The 23,468-nt window shown below is 36.9% G+C and overlaps 1 protein-coding gene across 4 annotated transcripts in view; it reads right to left on the reverse strand.

Moving 5' to 3' along the window:
• Positions 1-6,341, reverse strand: part of PSMD14 (proteasome 26S subunit, non-ATPase 14) — a 45,750-nt gene extending 39,409 nt beyond the window's left edge. The window contains exons 1-3 of one of the 4 annotated variants that reach the window (XM_084524215.1): positions 6,083-6,189; positions 3,712-3,748; positions 1,291-1,387 (exon numbers count right to left, since the gene is read on the reverse strand). The gene's annotated coding sequence lies outside the window, so the exon portion shown is untranslated. Of the gene's footprint in view, positions 1-1,290; positions 1,388-3,711; positions 3,749-5,549; positions 5,729-6,082 lie in introns of those variants that run through there. The other 3 variants (XM_084524216.1, XM_084524214.1, XM_084524217.1) reach the window with 3 other exon arrangements.
• Positions 6,342-23,468: the final 17,127 nt, after the last annotated feature.

The following is a 23,468-nucleotide window of genomic DNA, read 5'->3' on the forward strand; positions in this document are numbered from 1 at the left end:
AACATTATCTATGACATATGGATCAATAACACATGCACTATTTGCAAATTTCACTCTACATTTTTAATTGGTGAATTTCACTCACAATTTTAATGCACTACCAAGCTACTAGCTTCATTTGATTCACTTCTTTTATTTTGTAAAACATGTTTCTAACACATGCAAACCTTACAACTGCAGCCTCAGCTACCGGTAAGTAACAAACTTGAAATCATGTTGTAAAATTTCCATGGAAAGGTAAAGCTGTTGTGTAAGCACAGGGTAAATCACTTAGGTGAAACAGCCATGAGCACAAATTAAAGCCATGTATGTCTCATTTTCCAGGGTAGACAACCCTCCATTGAAAGGCAAGATGATTCATCTTTCATGACACTAACAAGGGCTGAGGAGTAGGTAGCTGAGAAGTAGGCTTAAGATACTAAACCTACAATTTTAACCACTCATGACTGTATGCTTATTTTGGGAAATTCTTAGTCCCCACAATGGGTTACCATAAAACACATTGGTAGTTTTTCCTACACTACTGCAACTTCCATAAGCCAATGAGGTGTCTTACTTACCTCCATTTAAGAAATATCAAAAAAAAATATGCCTTTTCACATTTCAGTTTAGCAAGGGATAAGCAATATTTATTATTAGCTCATTAGTATTTTATTTACATCATTTATTCTAGTCTAACCCAAGACTGTAAATGTTTAAGTAGAAATTATGCAAGTACATCATTTATTAATCACTAAAATTGGATTAGACTCATTAGTTACAGAAACTTTTTTATTTGTCAGCTTATCTTCCCAGATTTCAGAAGAACAAGAGTCTCATTTTCTTTCAGAACTGGAGGGATATAACATTTCCAATGTTGCTATCACAGACTAATCACTGAAGGTGTTTAGATTCTCAAGGCAACACCAGAGAGACAATCTCCACAAACCAGTTCTAGATGGAATGCAAATTATTTCGCTAGCTCCACAGCTTGACTCTGGTTAGTTTTGGCAACTAGTATTTTACATTCTTATTTGTAGCTGAAGTTGTTTTAGTAGGTTAGAGTATATTTAGACTTTCATACATATATTTAAACATATTTGTTTACTCTGTGTAAACATCTGAAGATTTTAGGTTAGCCATCCAAATTAAAAACAATTTTATTTTTTGTCAACCCACTGTGCCCAAATATTATCTCAGCAATAGCTTCAGTTTAAGAAACAATGTTTGTGAAAACAACTTCAGCAAAATTTTAGACCATAACTACAATTAATTTATCAATTAAAACCAAAGCATCTCTGCATTTCTAACCTGGTACTCAGCAAGAGGTGATCGCAGAACAAACTCAGCAGCAACTCCCACTTTCAGGCTATAAAGATGCAATCAGGCTATAAAGATGCAGTCTTTCCTAGAGAAGGAAAAATGAAGGAGATGGAGGGGAAGAAAATAAAATTTAGAAACAGCAACATGTATAGTAAGAAATTTTACATTGATTGTGTAAGCCCAAGTATCTGTAACACGGATAGAACTTTAAGTTTCTCAAAAGTAAAAGAAAGCGTAAAGCATTTTAATAACCCCCTTTTTAAGCATAGTAACTTAGTCTTGGACCTATTCCTGCTTTAGCACTAGACATTCTTCAGATAGGAAGTAGAATTTCTGCTCTTTCATTGGTCAGCTAGGATTTTTCAGAAGCCCCAGATTACATACAGATTAAGGCAGGACTTCATTACCTCATGAATAAAATTTTCCTTGAGTATCATCACATCATTCAGGGTCTACCTGAAATGTATTTCTAGTGATTAAGGCATCTTCTAGATAGAAATGGCCTTTCACAGATAGAAGCAGAACAAGAGATCCAGTGGTCAAGCTTTCTGCAACTCACTGCAGTTACACCAATCCAGACTATGCCGTCCAGAAAAAGTATGAACACAGTTTAAATGAACATTTAAATACACAAAAAATTTTAAGTACTCTTGGTATTAAAAGCAGTTTTCCTCACCAATAAAACAATTCTTACTTTTAATACAAAAACAGACAAAATAACCCATAGGAACAAGAGGTTATGTGTAACATCATTAACTTCCTGAAAGTGAAGCCACACTGCATTTTAGGAGTGAAAAAAAAATGACTTCCAACTGCATTTTCATATCACCTTAAGAACTCCACAAACCCTACCATGTGTGTTTCAGCAATTTAAACCCAATCAATAATTTCTAGTGTCACTAGACTGAAACTGTGGTCTGTTGTTACTATTTTAGGAGAATTCTGCCACAGCTGAGATGACCTAAGCACAAAGGTAAACAGCGGCCTGTAGGCACGGGGAATGTTTTTTACTGTTGTTTCTAGCAGCGTGACTAAATAATCACTGAGGGCGGCAGGTTTGCCTGAATTCAAGTTGAGAAAGGCTGCTTTACATTCAGCTCAGGAGTTAAAAGTTGCATTCTCGTTTCCACAGAGAACACTGCCCACTAATTGCCTCCGCTCAATCACTTACAGTGCAGCGTTTACAACAGATCTGTGAAGTGATCTGCGGCCATGATTTGATAGACATTTTTTTCAATGTCACTGTTAACATAAGGAGCAGTGGGGAAGCTGCTGCTGCTGCTTACCAACTTGATGCTGCTTTCTCAGTACTGCCAGGACAGCCATTTGTGCAGCCTTGCAGTAAACTGATAGGCTAACAAAAATGTTGTTTTTCACCCTGTTCATTTCCCTGATAGGATTCACACTACATCCCAGAAACAGTTGTCTTGGCATAACAGAAAAAGAGGTCTTGGAAGAGCTGACTGCTCTAAAGCTAACCCAGACTACGGAAGAAATTTATGTCGAACCGTTCTTGAAGCTAAAACTGTCCAAAGACGTCTCTGGCTGTCTTCTACTCCTCCCCAAAGTAAATGAGGTCACTTAATGGAGTCCATTCTGAACCTCATCTGAAAGAGGCACCAGGACAAAGGAGGAGGTGTTAACCTTTCTGGGAAGTCAGAGCAGAAAGAACAAGCCGGAGTTTCTCAGTGCTGACAGGCTAGGGTGCAATTCCACTGACAAGTCACAGGAAGAGGCATTAGGTTTCTGCCAGCTTTGCACAAGGAAGGGATCCAGGAGAGCTCCGAAGAGCCAGGCCCACAAGAGGCAGCAGTTGCACCAGCACAGGCTGCAAGAGAACTGCAACCAGCCCAGAAGCCAGCTTCAGTTACAACCCAACCCACTTTTACCCGGCTGCCCACCCAGGGGTCTCACACTCCCTTCGCCACTCCCTATATCAGAGACACAGTTCACCCAGAGCTTGATTTAATGTCAGACTGAAGTGCAACAATACAGCCACTGTTACCAACAGCCAACCCTGCTGTTGGGTCAGGGGAGGCAACAGTCCTGAGGGGCCGGAGTGGAGGACAAACCTGCGGTCACAGCAAGCTCAGCACTGACAGAAGAGTGACATGGAACCACGGCTTGGTAAGCCTCGAACCATCAAATGTAATTACCAAAGACTGTTTTAGAAAAGCAAGCCAAAAAAACTACATTCTTGTATGTAAATCAGGAGCATTTTGGTTCACTGCAGGATTTAAACGACATACATTAATCACTGAAGCTATCAGCAACAACACTGATCTCAAAAAAAAAAAAAGTTAAATAGTTTCTCAGCTTATATAAGTCCATGACTGAAACAACTCAGCTAAAAGATCTTGGTCATTGTCTGGTATTTAAAAAGCAAAACAGAACAACAACAAAACAGACCTCTACTATTGCAGTCTTCTCTTTCAATTGTCCTGGCCTGTAAGGGAAAAGTCTGTGGATATTAAGAGTGCACTGGGAGTATACACAAAGCATATTTGAATTGACATAAAAACAGAAATTTTAAAACACCTATGCTTAAGGCTTGTTCATAGCACTATTATTAGATAACTAAGTCACAAAAATTGTCAGATTGGAGTGCTTTGGCTCACCATTTAGTTGTTGAGTATGGTTTTTCTGGTCACTTCATATATGTTGACTTATACACCAACTTTCAATAATGAAAGTATTTTTCCCTAGGCAACGTAGGGCAGAAGTAACATAATGCATTATGCACAATATGTATGCACACATTAGGTATAAACCCACAGTTGCTGTGTATGTGCATGGCATGTTCCAGCCCATATTCTGAAATCAATTTGAACGTCTCAAATTATTGCATCTCTGCATGAGTTTCATGCTACAGCACACTATTTTTTCATCTGTTACTAACAAACCATGGTGTAACCCCCCAGCGTACGAGAATTCTACTGGGCTGACAGCTCAAGTTATAGTCAAAAAAAATAGTATCAAAATCAGCTTCCACAGACATAGATGAAAACTGGCTACCAGGCTGCCCTAATAATGGGAAGAGCACCAGGCTAGGCTCAAGTGACAGGAACTTACTCCACAGTTTGTGCAATCTGTACTCTGTGTGACTTCATGCAAGTCATTTCACCTCCAGTAACTCAGTTTCTCTACCTGTTGCATGGGGACTACAATACTGGAAGTGCATAGACAAAGCTTAAATCTCCTGGTGAGAAGCTCAATATCGCAGACTAACTTTTTTTTTTTTTTTATTTAAATTTGCTGCTAATTAAGTAGTTTAAGATTTCCAGTGCAAGTGTAACACAAATCCAAGAAACTGCTATGAAGGTAAAATAGTTAATGAACTGTATCTTGCAGAGGAGCACCATTTCACCTAAAAAAGATCAAATAATGCAAATAAAGTCATCAAATATGGACTGAAAGCAAAACTTGAACCAGATCTCATGTGACAGCAGGGGGAGAAAAAAAACTTCCTATGTATTTTGTATGAAAAGTGGAAAAAGAAATCCAAAGAATCTATTACAGATAATCCTCAGCTATTTGTTCATTAAAGCTAAAGCTTAACCATATAATGAACAAGTGGAGTCTCAGTAGTGCAAGTCCAGAGCTACGTGACTATTTAAGTTCCAAGAAGTGCTCAGCTTTGGAGGCTGGTCATTTCTGGACCATATAGACCTGGACCTCACTAAACCTAAGCTGGACTAGAAGGCATGCAGGTTAGGTCCTGTTTTTGCTTTCTGATTTTCAGAAGTACAGCAAACAAATGCATCTAATTCAACTACAATCATTGCTGAGCTGGAGTTACTAAAGTAACCCAGACCCAGACTGACTTCTCTAATGCACCCAAACCAAACTACCAGGTAAGAGAAGATTCCTTAACAAGTCACACCACCACACAAAGCCCCAGAATGAGCTTTTTAACTTTATGCTGCATGTACATCGTGAGCTCCCCTGAACTCCACCACAGGGACAGCAGACACACCACTGCTCTGGTGCACTTCCTCCCTATCACGCAGTTTTTCTATCATTCAAGGTATCCAAACTGCCAGTCCTTTCCCACCAGCCTAGATGCTGTGTTACCCCAGATGAGAGGAAGTAATTGCAGCTTCTACAGACCTTTTCCTTGCTTCCTAACAGCCGCTCACCGACCGTGCTCCTCTCAGGAGAAGCTTCTTACCAGTGTGCTCCCTGCTTTGAGGCAGGCGGCTCGTCTTGCACTCATGGGGGGGGGGGGGTGTAAGAGCAATACAAACCTTTAAGACTTTTCAGCTCATCTAGTACCCTTTCAGCTATATATAACTTTCGAATACAATTCCGTAAGAAAATAAAAAAGAAAAGGAAACCGAGCGTCTCCGCCGGGCGCTGTTGTTCCCGGGGCCGCCCAGGCCGTGCCGGAAGCAAGCAGCCGCCTGGGTGCCGACATCTGCGCACTGCCGGGGCCGCCAGCTGTTTACAGCCTGGCTCCGCCGCCCAACTTGGTTCCCTCTACGCCGGGCCTGCCGCTCACGGCCCCTTTCCCCCTACAGCCCCCTTCCCTTTCTCACCCCCCCCCCCCCAGCTGGCCGCCCCCTGCCCCCCACCCCGTCCAAGCCCCGCCGAGGCGGCGCCGCGCGGCCGTGAGCCCCGAGGCCCGGCTCGGCCTCGCCACCGCGCCGCGGCCCCCCCCGGGCCCCGCTCGCTCGCCAAGGCCCGGCCTTCCCCCCACGGACCCCTCCCCGGTCCGCAGAGCCCCCCCCGGTCCGCCGATGCCGGCCTCGGCGCGGGGACGGCCCCGCCGGACCCTCACCTGTGCGCGGGGCCGGGCCGGGCGGCGGTGAATCAGCCGGATCTCATTCAATGCCCGGCCGCCCAGGCCTGCCGCCGAGCGCTTCCCGGTTCAAAGGGCACACGGCGGGGCCTTCCGGGCCCGGAACCGGGCGGGCGGGGAGGGGAAAACATTAAAAAAAAAAAAAAAAAAAAAAAGGAGGAAGGGGAGGCGGTTGCCATGGCAACGCGGCCCGCCTGGCAACGGCGCGTGCCGCCGGCGGGGCCGCGCGCAGTGCACGTGCCCGCGGGCGGGTGCGACCGTTATAGCCGTTAGGGCCGTTAGGGTGTGCCGCCGGCTCGCGGCCCCGGCCGTCGGGAGTGAGGGCGAGCTTCGAGGCTACGGGGCAGCGAGGGAGGGCCCGGGGGGCCCCTCAGGCAGCGGGGAGCCGCAGCGGCACCCGCGGTGCTCGTGCTCCCACACGCCCCCGCCTGTCACAAGGGCACCTGGAGCCCGTGAGGAACGCGGCCTTTAAGTGGCGCTGACTGGAATCTGATCTGAAACTGACTGGAATCTGGTCTGAAACCGACTGGAATCTGGTCTGAGGTGCTGAAACTGCTTTGTTGTGAAGTCCCGCGCCTTCAGTTTGGCCGTAGCGCAGGGTCACGTCGTGGCTGCATGACCCCTGTGCTTCATAACTACCCAGTATAATGGCCGAGGAACTAAAGGGTGTGTCAAGTTGATAAAAGAATGATGAATTGCAACAGTACCACATGTAATCACCTCAAAAGTGGTGTTAAAGGAATTAAGAGGATTTAGAGAAGAGTAATATGCTGGTCAAATGTATGAAAAACCACAGCAGCAGAAATGGGAAAGAGTAGTAATTTTTACCACACAAAGAAGACAAATAGGACATAAGATAAAAGCATGCGTAGTGATGAATAATGCAGAGAAAGCCGACTGGATTTTTCTATTACACTTATGTTACACAGCACCAAAAATAAATAAAATAAAAGAGGAGAACATGAGACTGAGGAAATAATTTTTCAAACGCTATGTGACTGTTCTGGAACTGAGTGCCTCAAAAACTTTTTATGGCAGAAACAATAGAGGTATATATATAGTGCATATATATCTAGTTACCAAAAAGGTTTCCATAATGAATGTCCAAGACCGGCATTACAATTTGATTTTGAGAGCTCCTTCAAGGTCTGACAATGTGACATTAGAAGATGATCACCTATGCTCACAAACAACTACTTGAAGTAAGTGGAAATATATAGTGTTGTAAATTGCACTGACATGACCATAGCCACATAGAATCACCCCTTCCAGGACACACTAGCAATCTTGGAAGTCGTCGTTTTTTTATACTGTGATGAGTAAAATGAATCAAAAAAAGAGGGAAACTCAACGTGATACATACTGCATTTTAAGAGGGGTAACTTCTGAAAAACCATATTCCCATAATTGTCTCCCCTATGTCTTTTCAGATCTTTACTAGGCTGAGAGAACTGCTAGAGCTAATTCTCAGAAGATTCTTAAAATGATAAAGAATTGAAATTTAGTTTATATGATGACTGTCATTTCTATTTCATATTATTAAGGCAAAACCTATTAGTGCATTTTATCACTGGAACAGCCATATTATTCAGGAAAAAAAAAAAAAAGTGTGTGTGTATATATCAGTGTATGTTTGTCTCATACAAAAGAAAATTTGAACCCTGCTTCAAAGTGGCAGTTATATTCTATCTTATTTAACCTGGCTAAACTTGAGCTGTGATAGTCTTGTTAATAATATTGTGAGACATTTGAGTATTTTAATGTTCTCTGTTCTAAAAAAAAAATAATACATTAATAAGGTAAAGTACGAATTAATTGAACTGAAATGCATTATAAATTTTCTTATTTTGTACTGTGTTTTTGAGAGTAATTCTTTTATTCCTTTCTGGTCACTGGAATTCTGATGCCTTAATGAGAAATACTCATTTTTAATTTTTACTCTTCAATCTTATGTCTTTTTGGAACTCATCAGTTCTGGAGAAAAAAAAAAAGTCTTTATGAAAATGTAGCATTCTCCTGAGATAATGTGTATGACAAGAAAAAGCAACATAGGTAGATTTTTGTAATTTATCTGTATCCACTGACTTTGACAAGCTGTGTCATTTAAGACCATCTGAAGATTCGGGCCTTCTAAATACAAAGTGAAACAGACTTTCATTGTTATTCCTAATTACATTTCAAGTCATACTATTGACTTTTTTAATATATACATTTATTGAAATTTTATAAATAATATAGTTACAGAAGAAGAAAAAAGAAGAAAATAGGAGAAATATTTACATTAGAAAGTATAGTGAATTAATTGGATACATAGAGCAAGTATCATAGTTGGTACTTACAACAGATGGTATTTTATATTTTGATATAAAAAAGATATATTCTTAATCGTATATGTCAAAGAAAAGAGACCATATGTTGTTAAACACTTCCAAATTGTTATTTAATCTGAAGGGCACTCTCTTGCATGCTACTAAATCCCTCATTGTTTTTGTCTACCCAGCATTAATCCACAGAATATTTTTATTTATTATTTTGCTGTAATGAAGCGCTGAATTAAAATGTTCAAGATTTGTTCTTTTTTTTTTATTATTATTACTTAAATGGCTTTTGAAAATCATGAAAACATATTTTGATTGAACCCTTACATTCTTCCAGTTTTCTTCATACTGAATTTTCCTTGTTTGTAGCAAAGTGATCAACAGGAATCAGGCTTGCTAAGGGATCAAACTATTTTTTCCTAACTTCCTGTTTAGCTTAAATGTGATTTTCCCACAAGTCTGTTTATGATTTACTTAAAGCAGCAATAATTATGCAGCTCTGTAATTAATGAGCTTAATTTTACAGATCTGAGTGATGAAATTGAAGAGTTGTCTACAGAACGTAAGGAATACACTGAGAGATTGGCCGCTGTTTTCTTGCAAATCATGTACATAAACAAACAGAACACTACTTGTGCTAGGACAGGAGGAAGTGTCCAGGACTTTATTATGATAATATATATTTTTTTTTTTTTTTTAAATGTGGAAGTCTGGGATTAGAATATAATGTGTATGGTAGGATCAGATGCCATGTTAGAGTTGTGGACAACCACATCTACATTTAAGCGTATAAACCAGCACAGGGAATGCATGTACACTGAGGTGTACAAGAGCTGACTTCATCCTTGTAAGGGAATAACAGAGTCGGAAGCAGCACACTTGTCTGTATGGTTTGTTTGTTTAGCTTTGAACTATGTTTGGTAGTCAAACATTGAAAAAATAATAGAGGAATGGTAGTTTTTTAAACTGCAGCCTTTTACCCTGGACTGAAGCTCTGTATGTAAGGACTTGGCAGACCTGTATACAGGGAAATGGTTTCTTCTGTCATACTTGGCGAGCACTCAAAGTGCTTAGGATGACCTCTGTGACATCCACAACAGCTTGTGAAATGCCTGCACAATTCTTTGCTGCATACAGACTAATAAGTGGCCTTGTCACAATTAATAAAATTTTACAAGAATATGGGTTAAAGACAGTAAATAAGAGTGAGATTACTTTTTTCAGCATTCTCAGCATTTCACAATCAGCTGCAGAAGGCTTTTAGAGGTTTGAAAGAGGATTCATTAATCATGAAGCATATGATTAATGAAAACCTGCAATCAAAACTATTTTCATCTCTCCCAGAACATAGACCTGCCCATTAAATCATGACAAGTATAAACCCAGCATCATTTGGGGTGAGAAGAATGGTAGCAAGGTATTTGGATATAATCCATCCCAATTTAGAAGGTAAGGAATATTACGAAAGCAAACATTTCCTACTGTGTGCCATAAATCCCCCCCAAAAATGGAGCCAAAGGGTGCTGTTTATATTGAAAGTTTCAGTATTCACCAGTCGGTACACATTTCATATGCAGTCCTACAGGAAACTGGACTTTTGTCTTTTTATGTCTATTTAAAGTGATGGCTGAGTTGTGAGAACTATCTACAAACCATCTGGAGAAGATAAGGCCAAGAAAAAATCAGTCTTGCTGGAAATGCTTGTGTTGGGGGTGTCTATGGAAAATTTTTATGAGGCAACAGAGGAGTGGGTTTGTGTCCCTGGCAATTGCAAAGGTGCTACTCTGTGAGAGACAGATTATTTAAATAACTGTAGAAGACTGTAAATTGAAGACTGAAAATTAAGAGAAAGGTGGTATGTAAAGTGGACATACTGTGTTGTTTTTCTGGATTGCTGTGGGATGGAACAATGTTCAACCCATTTCTTATTTTTTTTTCTTTATTCAGTGGGAGTTTTTCCACTTGTTTGTGACACAATAAAAATACATTTTATATTTCCTTTAGTACTTAAGACATCCTTGTAGTTGAACTGAAACATTCCTTTACAAAATGCTATGTAACTGGCACAATGCTTTTTACCAGTTGCAGGTAGCAAGAGCTCAGAAATTGACTATTTCTGTCACTTTGGTGGCTATGTCTGTGTTAGGAAGTAGCACAGACTGGTAGGAACAAATTGGGAGGCCTAAACAGGCAACACAATGTTTTTGTCAGATCCCCCACCCCTTTGGATAGCTCCAGTATAGGCAATGAATTGAATGAGTATTTGCAGCTGAAGCATGTTAGGCATGTTCCTGCTCTGCATTTTGTCATATAAAAGAATTCAGTTCCAGTGAGCTAAAAGCATGGGGCAAACCAAAGCCCCCAAGTGGGGGTAACAGAGAGTTTTGCTTTAAAAGCATGCTCCTTATCTAAACTTAAACATGCATCATTGAGATGCATGTCATCTTTTTTTTTTATCTTTTTTTTTTTTTTTCTTTGTGGCAAAACTTAACCCACAGTATGAAAAGAAAACGTCAGAAAGCTGGAGAAGAGTGAAATGAGATTGAAGAAGGTGAGGTCCTCCACATTACTACTCATGGCATGCCCAAAGCACTGCGTATATACAATATGTTCTATGGAGAGCCTGAGGGACCTGTAAACTGCTAGATAAAACCCATTCAGTGAATATTTTGATCCTCACAAGAATGTCACTTGGGAAAGGCACATTTTTTACAAGGAACCAGCTGCCAGATGAGACCATTGACCATTGTTAAGATCTTTAAAATAAAGCCAAGTAATGTGAATTGGAGCAGTTAACAGATGGATGAATTACTTGTGATATAAGTGATAACCAAGTCAAAGCAAGGTGAGAAAAGGACTTGACATTGCAAAGAACAGCGGATATTTGCAGGGCTAGTAAAGACTGCTTCCCAAATAAAAGTGTTAGCTAGTGGTGAAGGAACCGGAGTGCATCTAATTAAAAATGCATACCAAAGCATAAAGAGAAAATACAAGGGTAAACAAATGGCAGAGACCAGACTTGTTTTCAATAAATGTAAAATCAATCACAACATGGTGAAAAGGTCCCGCACAAGAGGTTCAGTGTCCTGTATACAATGAAAGCAGCCATTTTGCAGAAAATAGATTGCTCTCAACTCAACTTGTGAAGATACGCTACGGAAAAGCTGTTCAAGATTGTGCTGCTGGAAAACATAACAATGGTGACACCAGTGAAAGTAGCTATAATGCTTTTTAAAGGGATGGTAGGGATGGTACTGTTCTATAAAAATAGATTTTCTACTCAGCCAGAACTTTTTCCTTTGAAACTGCATCACAAACAGGGATGCAATTTATAGATTTTGGAAATTATCTGATGACAAAAAAGTAATAAAGAATTTTTACATAGATTCACTCCAGAGTGCTCTCTGTAAATTAATTAAATCTGTGGAGATTGCACTAATAATCACAGTGATACAGCAGAGAATGAGGTAGTTGCGGAGTCTTAATGCCTGAGGTTTTGTTTGTGATTTACATTTTTATTTAGGAAGTGAATGAACACGTGCTTTTTATTGAAATATTAATCAGATCAAAATAAACTAACTTATACATGAAACTCTTGATTCCCTAATAGTTTTAATCTTCAGAGTTATGCAAGTTATTGATGAGATGATGTTAATCTTTTCTCTTTAGGATGGTTTCAGTTAACTTGCAGTACACTGAGATATACCCAATGGCATTTTTCCTCATTTGTTGCCCTGGCTCTTTCTTCTTTGTCCTCTTTATGGGACCTCTTTATTGTGTTTGGAAATTTTCTGAGAAAATGAAAATTATGAATAGCTAGCTAGATAAATACCAGTATTTTTCCTTCTTATTTCATTTAGCAAATTGTGATTTTATTGATTAAACGTATACATCACACCTCAGCCAGTTCATCTTTTTGTAGTTTCAGTCACCCGCAGAAGGAAAAGGTAAATAACACTATCGTTTCTTGACTAAGCACAATTTGTACTGTTGTCATCATGTCTTTGATGTGTCAATCATAATAAATACACTAGAAGTATGTAGAAAGGGCTTGTTTCATTCTTTCTTGTCATACCTGAATTGGCAGAAATAATATTTTTAGGATTTTATTTTGCCGATTAGGCAAACTCCTTACAACCATTGTTAGAAATGTAATTAGGATAGGCAGATTACTTTACAACTGACAATAAACTATTCAGGTAAGACAAGATGTTTATTTTAGTTATACTGGCTGTCTGCCATAAGTAAATACAGTAGCAATTTATCTCATCTCACTAGCTATCTTGATTCTGTTGATTAAAGGCTGTAAACTGACTTTAATTATAAGTTGTAACAGTTGGTATTTGGAGACCTAAATATTTGGGACCATGTGGTGGAAGTTTGAATCTCCATTGTAGAAATGATCTGAAGAAACTCTCTTATTATTGCCTAGATTCCTAATTTTGACCTTTTTTTTTTTTTTTTCTTTCTTTTTTAATTCACATGCCTCCAGATTTTCTTCTGCTTTTAGGAAGCACTTTTTGTTTGTTTGTTTTATGTTTGTTTTTCTTTTTTTTTTCTTTTTTTTTCTTTTTTTTTTTTTTAGATTGAATTACTAAACACATTTTTGTAATATCTTATTCCAGGTCTGGAGCGCAGTCCAAGCACCAATTGAACCTAAGCTTTTTCTCTCCAAAGGTAGGACATGTAATTCTTTATCTATTTCAAATATTTACTGCTAAGATAAACAAACTGTAAGATATTTTTATACTCTGCAAAGAAGGTAGATGCAAATATTATATTTGTACATAGTAAATTTTTACACAAAAATTTGCATATCTGTCTTTTGGATTCCTAAGGACTAATGATACAACTCTCAGTATCAGGTATTTCAGGCATCTTTGTTCTGTTTGGTGATAGTTTATGTTGAAAAAAAAAGTTAATTTAAATTCAGTTTCAATTGTTTTTTATTTCAAATTTAGTTACTCTTCTAAACAGAGTAAACACGACTCCCTTGTTTATGCTTTCTGTTGAGGTGTTAACCATGACAGTACTGCCTAGATTATTTTATTTTGTTTAACTGATAAAAGTGAGACTAAATCCAGATAAGTGCAATATCACACAGATAAGCAGAATGTTTGAAGTGAAAGTAAATATAAAAGCTTTGTTCTAATTAAATAAAGATACTGAAACCAAATTGTTAAATACCAAGATTCATTACATTTTTTAAATTATTGTATTGCTGGTATCTGACGTACATGGTTGTAAAAATGTACTGCAATATAAAGCACAGTCTAAAGTGTAATGAAGACAGTTTACATACTTGTAAATATGTTAAATATATTTTTGAGACTTTTTAAGACAATATATTTGAATTAACATTGTACGAAAATGTCTTAAATTTTATTGCGATTACCAGCTTCTCTATCTGCCTGGTTAAACCAATGTAATTCGTGGAGTAGCCCAGAGAACTTCATGGTTAGCTGTAAGAGACTAGTTACTGAAGTTCAAGAAAAGACTTCTGTATCTCCTGTCTGGTTTTGTTAATATTCAAATTGGTTTGATACTCACTAAAACCTTAAAATTCATCTTTGGCTCTTGTTTTAGTTCAGCAACCTATTTATATCAGTTTAAGGCAGTACCTTTTAACCTGTTTTGACTTGTAGAGTCTTGAAAAAATGCAATGGACTCCTTGATATATGTTGTTGCCTGACTGACATATTGATACTGACATCTATGAACTTGCTGTTCTTAATTGCCTTCCTTATACAGACTGCTTCAGAAGTCCTATCTGAGGACTGAGAATTAGTATTACAGGCAGTTCTATGCTTAGCCCGCAGATCGCAAATTTGGATCAGTGATTTTAAAATGCTTTGGAGTCTTTGAGTAGTTTTCATGTACAGGTCATGAAATTGCAATGTTCAAAGTAATTGATATATAGCATGATAATCCATATGGCCTGTGTGCAACAGGGAATTTTGGTGGTATAAATGCAATAGTTAGTCTGAAAAATATTTTCCTTACAGTAATTATACTCCTTAGAAACTGTCCTATGGCATCAGAGCCTTATAATTGTATTTTCATGTATTTTAGGAACTTTGGGGTTTTGAGTAGTGTTTGCATATTTAAAACTCCCACTGCTTTGGCCTTTTTTTAGTACCCTTCGCAGCATTTTTCCAGCAAGCTAATATAATTATTTTCTCATTTCATTTTAGTTTTATACTCAATATTGAGAAGTTTCCCTTCTCCACACACCAAGGATATAGAAATAAATTAAATGACAGATTTCCAAGTTGAAAAATAAATTCAAGCAAGAGCAATAATCTCATCTAGCTAACAATTACCCTTTGTGTTCAATACCCTTCTCTCACTGTTTTCAGCGATTGTGGATAGCCTCTAAGTAATCACCAATCCATTGTCGCATGTTTCTTTATGGGCACAGATGCTTACAGCTTCTATTGACTGGCTGTAAATAACATCATTTTTAATTAGAAATGCACTGATGTAAAATTACCTGCTCATCTTAGCTCCATCTTTCAGGTAACTGGAGCTGCTAATTACTTTCAAAAACCCAGGTCAAATGCTCACTATCTGAATTCACTAACTCAGCAAAATATGGCTATCTCTGTGAAAAATAGGGAAACTTTACAAATATTTTTAGAGGTCAAATTTTGCACTCTACTATACATATTGACTTTGTTTGTTCCTGGTCATCTAGGATTTTATGATAGAAGTAATACAGAAATAGCTGTTACTCTTCAAATGAATGGTTGTTAAATTAGCTCTTTTTTTTTTTTTTTTTTTTTTTTTTATGAAAGACACCAACATGTATTCTTAATGGTACAAGAAATGTCAAAGCCAGCTCATTCAGATTTTCTCCATACATTCTTTTGGGTTTGTTTCTCAAGTGTGTAAGAGAAAAATGATCCCTAGTACCAACCATCACATGTAAACTACTAAAAAAACCTTTTTAAACAATTATCAAAATGGAGTATAGAGACCAAGTCTTCTGACCCTCTGCAGGAGAGACATTTTTAAATAAATGTTTTCATGTTTCAGTTATTGAAAAAGCTATTTGAAGCTGTCATAAGTTTGCATCTAGCTGACAGTAAGCATGTTGTCTAATCTAGATCTATATGTTACGTAAAAGATATTGTTATATACACAAATACTTGAGTAACAAAGAATTTTATAAATGCAGACTGTCTTTACTGTCTTGAAAGATAATATTAGACTGCCTGCCGTGTGAGAACTAATCATGCTTCCAATTATTTGAACGTACACTTGATATTGCAGTTAGTTTTCAAATTGCCGCTGCATGTATAGTTGGTGAGCTATTTACAATATTAATGTGGTTTAGGTCATTTGGTTTGGATAGGAGTTGTTTCAGCTCCTTCTGATCTCTTCCAGCTCTTTCTTTCATTTCCTGAACATTTGTTAAGTTTTCTTCATTGCTTACCAGTAAAATTCTAGCTAATCTTGATACTAATTTAAAATTAGCTCCATATATGTATGTATATTATTTTTTTCTTGTTTATGCTATGTTATAATATAGGTAGGTTTTGTTCCCTGTTGCTTCTGGAATTATATTTTACTATACAAAGTGGAAAAAAACACTAATAATATCAAGTCTTTCTTATGACAGAGGAAGCAGCTATCCCTCACATATTTTGAATGAAGTGGTATTTTTAAGGAGGAAGAATCCACGCTGCCTAAATTTGGTCATACAGTATCTATTGCCTTTTGAGGTATTTGTCGTTTTGCCAGTTGAATAAGAAGGGTGTTGGGCTTTTTTTTTTCCTTTTTTTTTTTTTTTTTCTGTAGAAGAAGCTAGGAATGCTAAATATGCTATTTCATGAGGCTTACCAAGGAACACTGGTTTTATTTAATTTTACAGTGACTGATGCCAGTAGGAGGGGAAGGCATGTATTATTATGTAGCGTTGCATAAATTTATTTCATCTTTGCATAGAGTATATATTTATATTTCTTTAGAAAAAAAAATGGTTAAGGTAGGTCATCAAACACAGGGAAATACTGTGAATATACTGTCATTCCCTTGTAAGAATTACAAACATATTCTATATGACTCAAGCCATGCTGTCATAAACTCTTCTAAAATGTCCACAGTCTAAGACCAGTATTTGGCTATATAATGGCTATATTTATTCTATATTGGTCTTTAAAGCTCAGAAATTAGAGTGACATTATCAGCTCAGTTGACAGTCCTCTTATTTCAGACCTTTAAGAACAGCTTATAGCAGAGGTCTTGGCTACAAATGATCATCAAAACTCAATGGTATTCTGTATAATAGCTGAATGATAAATTCTCCTTTACTTAATTCTTTACCTAATTCATGATATGGCATTCAGTGAGAACCCCAGTATTATGATCTACTAACACCAATAAGATCTTTTTGGATACAATATTTTACATTTTGTATAGTAAACTATCACAGGTAATGGCTATTGAACAGCTGTATCTCAGACAGATAAAAGAATTCCTCTGTAGTGTAGTAGGTAAAAAGAGTGATGAAATTAATAGTTGATTCAAATGAAAAAAAGTTAGATTGCAAAATCATTGTTTATTACCATTGATATTAAATATCTATCCAAGTTGCATGCATTTATTCTGCAAATGTTGGTGGAAAATAAGGCCATGCATATTCCTACAACAAAGCTGTTCATTGTATAATTTAGTTTTCAGCTGAGTCTGAACTTACTGCAGGTGAAAATAAGATGATCCAGATCTGTCAGCACTGATATACATGTAGGTGGTTCCATTATTATAATTTGTGAAATGCTCACAAGCTGTCTTTGTGAGGGTGCTTATATAGAGTAATGTATTAAAAAGAAGCAAGATGTTCTACCTTATGATGGCATTGCAGTTGTGCAGTTTGTGTAAAGCAATCAAATGTTTCTAAAATACATATGGAAACTTTTTTTGAGCAGGAAAATTGAGTGTTATTATTATGTGATTTTGTGTGTAAGGTAATATAGCATACTTTAAGAAGGAATTTCCTGCTTTTTGTGTGACAGATATGCCTCCACTAAATGGGAACGATAAGTATTTATCAAGTGGATGCTCTTTTCATGAGCTGCGAGTTACTATAAGAATAACACTGTTGTTCTTACGTGGAAAGTTAGTGTTGCAGAACTGTCCCTCTTTCTTGACTATAGAGTTGTGCTAGTATCAATAAGTCTTCTGGACTTTTTTTCGCTGTTTCAAGAAGACCACTCTCCTTCTTCCAATCTTTTCTTAAATTATACTTGTAGCTCTTGTTTAAATTAAATTTTCAGTGATAAGAATGAACAGTAGGTTTAGTCTTTTTTAGAAATGTTCTGCAACTCTCATTAAAATAAATGGTCAAACAAAATAAAACACATACTTTAAATATCTACCTTTGATAAGCTTATTTAAAAAAAAAAAAAAAAAGAAAAAAAAAGCTTTTAATTATAATATGACAGATAACCAGATACAATCCATTACTTTACAAGCTGGATTTCAGTTTCCCCCTCACCCCTTCCCTTTACTCCCTCTCTGTTACAGTAGTTAAAGAAAGTTTATATGAAGAGGTCATTCATGTTATTAAGGCTGGCTAATATATCCATAAAATTAAGGACAAGGTATTGGAGTCATGGTCTTTTAATTGAGTTATTCTGTCTCATTTACTTTCAGTGAAGCAAAAAGAAATAAAATGTTTCTGAAATTACAAGGATTTAAGCTTGCACCCTTGTAAGTGCATGGATATGCCATTTTGGAGCTCTGCTTGGGGTATTTGGTCCACATGTGAATCCATGCTTGGGTATCCATGCTTTTGAATACAGAAACTAGACAGCTACATAAGCCAGTAAATTCTTTATGAAAATAGGATGAGTTGATAGTCACCTAAAATGAGATAATCCCATGAGAGCTTAACAATATTCAGTACTTTAGTCACATGATTACAGATGCCTTTGGGTGAATAAGGCTTTCCTAATCTGTAATAAGTTGCTTGATGAGCACCTAAATGAGCAAGAAATTCTTCATTATGTGGGATTAAAGGCAAAGTATAGATGACCTATCCTTGAAAACAAAATTTCTGCACTGAAGTGTAGTTGACAATGTAAAAAAAAAAAAAAGTATTGATAAACAGCTTCTAATTCTGTCACTATTTTTTATCTACCTGAAATGTGAATATTGGATCCATCAAAGTTTCAAATAAATAGTAGCTCTGCTTTTCTCCTTTTTAGTTCTGGCCAGTGTGCCATTTTTGAAATATTCAAACAAAGAAACCACAAACCGCTAGTCACACCACAATACCAGCTTGTGTTTACATTTTCAGCTCTCCAGATCATGATCCTATTGAGCGCACATAGAGCGAGTGCGTGTACACGCGCCCATCCACCATCAGGAGAAACGAAACTGTAAACACAAGCTGGTATTTTGGTGGGGGCACACTAATATGGCGGTTGGTGGGGTCAGAAGGTGGAGGGTGAATTATGGATCCAGAATTTCCTTGTATTTTTCTCTTTAAGTCAGGCTGCTTGCACAGTAACTTCTTTTCAAACTGAAATGTTCAGTTGTTTTAGAACAGTAGGGCCTAGTTTTGTTAATTTTAAACTGTATATTCAGACTTGAATGGAGATGGATGAAAGCACTGATACTTGACTTACTTAAACTCGACAATGAAATACAAACTATACTATGGGACATTCTACTTGCATGAGTGTGTGGTAGGCAGGAATGATCTCACAGTCTTTACCATTTTTGGATTCTTTGGTTAACTGACTAGCAAATCATCTTGTTTAGTATTAAACCAAACGCTAAAGAAATCATAAAAAAAAATAATATGGTGAGATAAAAATGTCTCTCTTTAAACTTGGTGAATCTGAGATTTATATTTGCATGTTAACTGTTCAGGTATGAATCACCTGATGGGCAGACTGAAGAGAGGAGATGTATTTAATTAGGTATCTCAAAGATCTTCTCAATGTCATCTGTTGCTTAATTTAAATATGTCTGCAAGTCTCTAGTCTTTTTTTTTTTTTTTTTCCTTAATCAATGAAATTGTATTCTTGAGCTAAAGTTAGAGTGCCTGAACAAAGCTTTTATCAGAAGACTTGGTTTTGCTGCTTACAGGTAAGATGTTGCCATGAATCTTTATGGGAATCTCATCAAGAAGATCCTTTTCCTACTGTCTGATGTTGATAAGGTCTTCTTCTGGCCATTTGTAACCATTTTATCCTGCCTTCTCCAAGAAGGAGGAAAAAGAGCAATATTGTGGAAAGAATATTGCTGCTTTGAGAGGACACAACGTTTTAATGCATAATAAAGCCATGGCTTTAAGAAACAAAACAGAGATATGTGACAAAAGGAAGGCTGTTGTCTTCAGAAGGAAAATATAGTTTTCCTCCAAAATCTAACTAGTCTGGTAGCTTCTCCTATGGTGAGAGCAGCATGGCCTAATTTTCCGTCCTGCTATCATATTGCCATGTTCTGTTAACTATGGCATTTCTGAGCTCACTCGTCTAAAAGCTATATGCTGTTCTTAATTCCTTAGTATATATTTTAAAGGACTACAAAAGAAATCAGATTACACATAGTAAAACAGCTACTTTAAAAACTAATTTAAAAATTTCAAAAATAGTAAAGTATAACCACTCTTTTCCTCAAAAACAGTAAACACGCATTATTATTGACAAGTTTGATTACTTAGCACATAATGCCTGCATTTATGTTTTTTATTTTTTATTTTTAACTTTTGTATGTTAAAGGTAGCATGGAACTCAAAAAATCACAGGCGTTGTTGTAAACTCTCTATACATAACATCTTAATTCCTAGTATATGTCTGATTAAATGGAGTGAAGAAGGCTATTTACCTGCTCTTAAAGGACTTGTGAAATTCAGCAGGTGTATATTTTGAATATTTGGGATTACTAACAAGAAGAGATTAAATATAATAAAAGCTTATCCTTATAATTATAGTGATCCTTTTGGACCACTAATATCCTGTTAATTCAGCAACTAGATCTGAAAAGTACCACAAGGCTTTAAAAAATTAAGAATAGCCTGGTTAGCGTAATTAAGTATAAAACAAAGATATTATCATCTACATCTTTAGATAGTCAGTAGATTTTACCAGAGAGATTACAGAGAGTGCCCCAAAGGGATATATTTTTCTTCTTATTACTGTCATATTTGTGCTGCTAAATTACTGAGTTTTTTACAGGTAAGCCTTAAGTTATTTCTAGGAAAGTCATGTTTGACTTGGTTTAGCAGAAGTTGAGATTCTCAGTATAATCCATCACATGTTACTGGGACATTGTAACATTTAGCAAACTACTGAAAGCTTAGTGAAATAAAACTATTACAGAACGAATTGGTTTGGGGTCATGGGAAGTCCCATTTCATGCTCTTATCTAAATAAATGGCTGATAATATTTTGTTTTAGCGAGTCACTCCGCATTTTAGGGGTGATTTCAGCATTCTATCTATCAAGACTTGCTACTTATTTCTCTGGACCTTTCTTCTCATTCTGATCTCTCTATTCATGGTCAAGGATCCCACTGAACAGCAGGAAGGAGCTAACCTTTTGAAGAATTACCTAGTCTAAAGACATAAAGTTTCTGCTCTGGTAGGGCAGAGCAATAACGATCCACCTAGCAAACCATCAGTACTACAAGGAGATGGAGTTGTAAGAGAGACCTGTTCAGGGCTTTTCCCAGACCTTAAGGAAAGAGTAGTTAGCAAGAAATGATGACCACAAATCTTAATGTTTTTGTTGTGTGTGTGTTCTCTACTAGTAGCTTTAAAGTGCCATTTTTCTATGAGATCGTGTCCATCCAAGCCATAATCTTCTCATTTGTGGCTTCAGAATTTTTTTCTTACATGTTTCTCGTGGAGTTATTATAGTATCATACAAATGTATGTTACACAAACCAGTGAAAATTAGTTTAGCTACAGTAGTAGCTCCAGCAGCATAGCTATTAGTCATATAAAGCTGCAACCCTGTTTTTAATACAAATTCCTACTTACATACAGAGCAGAACAAAATAAAATTGGGAATATTGTACATCTAAATGCTACAGCTGATGGAACTGGCAGAGGTTAGTCACTCTTTAATTCCAGTTAAAAATGCCTTGACAATACAAGCCAAAAAAACAACAACGACAAAAACTAATATGAACAAAATTCCTAGTCTGCTGTGCAAGTGAATGATTGGTGTGAAGAAGAACAATGTAGCCAAATTGGCAAATACAAGCCAAAGTGTATCCCACCTTTATACACTTTTGCCTTCTGCCTACTTTTGCCTGATATGATAATTTTGTTTTGTTTATTAATAGAAATAATTATTAGTGTAACACTTAATAATTGAGAAACTGTGTGGATTGTCTCATATTTACTGTGTATTTAATGCATATGTTTTTATGCAGTATATACAAAAATATGTTCTGAAGTCACATGTCCTTACATAATTTCAGATTCTACATTCAAATTTAGAAGTAGTAGTTCAAATATTCACAGACTATATAGCAAATAGTTTCATCATCTATAGACTCCTGTTTTTAACATGTAGTAGAAACCCAACAGAAGATGGTATTCAGAATTATTTAAATGGAAAATTTCTTCCATGAGATATTATTTTAAAAGGCATTTCAAATATTTCAAAGTAGCGTGATGCATATTTGCATATAGTAAACAGCAGAGTACTTTCAAAAATACATTGCATTGAATTTGCAATTAAATATTAAAAAAATAAAATAAAAATCAAGGACCAAATTAAATCTTACGTTGGTAGAAGTCAGTTCAGCATTAAGTATGGTTAACTGGTAGACTCACATTGTATGCCAAGTGGCTGAAAACACGTTAGGTGTAATAAGTTACTATTATTATTACTGTAATTGATTTTGTATCATTTTTCTTGGGGGAGGAGTATGGAATGACTTGCCTTATGTTTGTTTTGAGGAAGTTCCTTCAGAATTAGATCTTATTTACAGTAAATCTAAGGCTGTGGTTCCACTGAAGCCGAAGCCAATCTAAATGTTGATTGCTGCAAACCCTACTTTTGGCCATATGTTACCACGGCTTTCCCTTGAGCTTTCTTTGCTGTGCTCTTCTCCAGCATTTGTACTGGCACCTTCATTCATCTGACTTTAAAGTAAATATCTTGCAACTCAGTGGCCTGCTACTAACCCAGAAAAGTACATTTTGTAAGACTGGTTTTCTCTCCTGTGGGGTCAGCTCAATACCTGTGATGGGGAGGCATGCAACCAGTTTGGGGAACAAAAAAGAAGCAGGATAATCTCTTTGAATATGGGCCTGTTTTTAGACCAGCCTAGCCTAGCTATATTGTCAGGCTGCAGCTATGCCATGAAACAGCTCACCTCTGTGGGAAGGTGCGGGGTGGCATCATCCAAACACTACTGCTGATGCAAGGGAGTAGGCAGAAACACTTGGCTGTGAGCACACTAGCAGCTCTGATGTGGAGCAGTTCACAGTGTCATGGAACTGCAGCTGTAACTAATGAAATTAGAGACATGGCTATATGTTGCTCAGGAATTGTTAGAAAATGTTAGTTTTTTAATTTAAAACCATTTCACATTTATATTTAAGCAGAAATAGTGTAGGAAGGGGTTAAATGACTACTTGTGTTGTTTTAGGGTGGCATACTGGAACGCTTTGAAATTAGTCTTCTAACATCATTTAGTTATTCAATTATTGTACAATAATTGTTGTATAATTGTTATGGTTAATATTTTTTAAATAGTAAGAATGGGAATTTGAACCTGATTTCTTTGCCATCCATGGAAATTCTGTTTCTTAGTGCAGGATTTGACACTCTGTCAAGTTCCCTAAAATTCACGAGTGACAGCATCTTAGTGCTAAATTGGTCACTCAGCTATGTGTTATAGCAGTAGACCCCAGCAGATTTTAAACATTTAGATCTCTCTGTTATCAAGGCTTTCTTCTCATGTAAGAATGTACTATTACTGCACCCATTATTCCAAGACTACCAGTACTTCCAGATTTATGTACAAAGCTCCTTTTAAAATATAATAAAGCATTATTTCCAAAGTATTTACAA

Source organism: Aythya ferina (assembly GCF_964211825.1).
Source record: "Aythya ferina genome assembly, chromosome: 6".
Lineage (NCBI taxonomy): Eukaryota > Metazoa > Chordata > Aves > Anseriformes > Anatidae > Aythya > Aythya ferina.